This window comes from Monopterus albus, unplaced genomic scaffold, assembly GCF_001952655.1.
Source record: "Monopterus albus unplaced genomic scaffold, M_albus_1.0 scaffold74.1, whole genome shotgun sequence".
In the NCBI taxonomy this organism is placed as follows: Eukaryota; Metazoa; Chordata; class Actinopteri; order Synbranchiformes; family Synbranchidae; genus Monopterus; species Monopterus albus.
The window spans coordinates 686,808-689,927 of NW_018127954.1; positions in this window are offsets into that span (position 1 = coordinate 686,808).

The following is a 3,120-nucleotide window of genomic DNA, read 5'->3' on the forward strand; positions in this document are numbered from 1 at the left end:
TGGTGGATTTTAGGAGAAGCTGCCCATTCTGTTTCTGCTCACTATACTCAGTAGCACCGTATCAGTTGTGGAGTCCTACAAGTTCCTGGGCTCCACAATCTCTCGGGACTTGAAGTGGACAACCAACATCAATGCCATCATCAAAAAGCCACAGCAGAGGGTACAATCAACTAAAATTCACAATTAAGTTAAAGATTAGTGTAACCAATAACCCACCAAATTAATTGAAGAAATTATGAAAATTACAGATTCCAAGAAAATAATATCCAAGCTATATAAAGTCATATCAAATATAGATTCAAAAATAACAATACACAAATGGGAAAATGATTTAACTCTCTCCCTCAGCTCCAACTTCTGGACAGAAATTTGCAATAGCATCTTTTCTATGACCAGCAATGTAAACTTACAACTTATAGAATGCAAGTCCATTTACTGGACCCATATTACACAAAGTAAAATGTTTTAAATGGCTTTCACTGACACAGACATCTGTTCACAATTGCACCAACAATTATTTTCATGCTACTTGGACCTGCCAACCAGTTCATTCACCTTTGGACAGCAGTGATAGAGAAACTCTCCACCATCTTGGGCTGTAGAATTCCTCCTTCTCCATCACTTTATTTGCTTTGTAATCTTACAGTTGTCGACCACCTACCAATTAAATACAAAAACCCACTCCTTATTTCTCTAGCTACTGCAAAGAAAACAATCTTTCAAAACTGGAAAACAAAAAAATCTCTACACATAAACCACTGGACTTTTTCTTTAACTGGAGTGTGCTCTGTGTCACGGCACTCAGCCAGTTAGATGACAAATGCACCCCAATGCAGAATATAATATATTTTGTTAGCAAACATTGTAAACATCACTGCAAAAAGCCCATTACAACAAAGGCCATCTGTCATTTTTAAAAGATTTCTTTTTTGGAAGAAAAAGACATGCTACAATCTGCTTTCTACTGTGACTCATTTAATTTAATAGAAATTTAATACAAGAAGAATACAGGTGTTTTGTGCTTGTGTTCTTCACAATTGCAGGGCTTGCACACATAATGTAATATAGTGAATAATAACGCCATCAGACTTATTCTGCCATTTATATTTGATTTACTGCATATCACATTTAGTTCTCACTCAGTACAAATGAGAGAAAATGTATTTATTTGAGCAGAGAGATGTAGATAATATTTAAGAGCCACAAGGAGACTGAGTGGCAGAGGGAGAATGATCCACAAGGCTAACAAAATCTTAATCAACAAATACTCTTCTACTTTTCTTTCACCTCCATCCTCACAGTGTCCTTCAAGAAGAAAATAGGTTTTCAGAAGAAGAGGGAAAAAGGCTTCTTGGGACACATCCATGAATGCGGATTTTCCAGCCTGTGTCAAAATTCATACTGTTTCCAAATAGTATTGAAAATGATACAGCCCATAAAGAAAAGAGTGGAAAAAAGCCTATTATCATTCTTACGGAACACTGGAAAGGTTTCAGCCCCTGCTATGGCCAGTCAGGGGGGAGAGCTTTTGAAAACTAAAACTCTGCAGGGAGCCACAGGCTGACAGCTCACTGAAAGGCTCTTCAGTGAAAACTATGCAACAAAACAAAGATTTTACAGTAGCACAGTGATACAATAAATAAGCTTTTCTTTATGGAAATAAAAAACAAAAGTATTCATTAAAATGTGATTCACAGCACTGAAGTCCTCAAAAGAGAAGTGCTACTCTGAAATACAATTCACTTGTGGTCTGTGATCCTGGACAGATGTACTCTGTCATAGTACTGTATTTTTAAGAAAGAAAGAAGAAAAGCAATTCTCAAACAATTTGTTCACTCTAATTGTAAAACTTTAGGGTGGCATTGTAGAGCAGTGGTTAGCACTGCTGCCTCACAACAAGAAGGTTCTGGTGCTGATCCTCGTGGCCAACCAGGTTCTATCTGTGTAGAGTCTGTGTGTTCTACCCGTGTTTGCATGGGCGTTCTCTGGCTGTGCCAGCTTCCTCCCACAGTCCAAAGTCAAACAGGTTAAGTGTACTGGTGGCTACAAATTTGCCCATTGGTGTAAATGGTTGTCTGTCTCTTTGTGTCAGGCCTGTGATAGACTGGTGACCTGTCCAGCGTGTACCCCACCCCTTACCCAATGTCGGCTGGGATTGGCCCCCCCATGACCCTCTACAGGATAAGCGGTACAGCTGATGGATGGATATAACATTTTAATGTGGCAGCATTGACCTGATGAGACCATCTTCTCTGCTATTATATCAAACTACTTTAAAACAAATTGGCCCTAGCTACAGTAAATGTTTAATAATTTTTCTGTTTGTCTCTGATAAGTCACAAGTTATGGATTCAATAGCAGTCCATTTGCTTGTCTGTGTTTTCACAAATGGCCTGGGACATGTCTTGAACAGGAGACCTACTTATATGACATAGCTGTCCCGGTTATTACAACCAAAACTGTATTTCCCCACCAAACCAAACTAAGTGGGAGCAGTGAAACCAAGAGCTGCTTGAAAGACAGACTGAGTAAACATAAATATGCCGATAGAATAAGCAACATCACTCATGCAATAATAATTTACTGAGAGTAGAGGCAATGCCTGCGTGGGTTCTCTCTGGGTGCTCTGGCTTCCTCCCACAGTGCAAAGGCATGCAGCTTAGGCTGATTGGCAACTCTAAATTGCCTGTAGGAGTGAGTGTGTGTGGTTGTTTGTCTACATGTCAGTCCTGTGATAGACTGGCAACCTATCCAGGGCGCCTCTCACCCAGTGTCAGCTGGGATTGGCTCCAAGCCCCTGTGACCCTATTCAGGAATAAGCAGCATAGATAATGGATGGATGGGTAGAAGGAGTGGAAGCTATTGAAGAAACTATCAGCGGAGGTGATCATTCAAAAAAACAGCTGCAAAGAGAAACCTACTGGATTTATAATAATCTCACATTGTCCTCACTGATGGGGTTATGTAAATTTTTTTGCTGCATTAGATTTTTGTATGAATGCCAACATTTAGACTGCGGCCTAAAACTAGGAGGGAACCCTGGCTTGGCACTAAAACTCGTGTGGCCAGACAGATATGCCACAAAGCTGAAAGAAGGTGGAAGAAGGATGGACTGCAAGT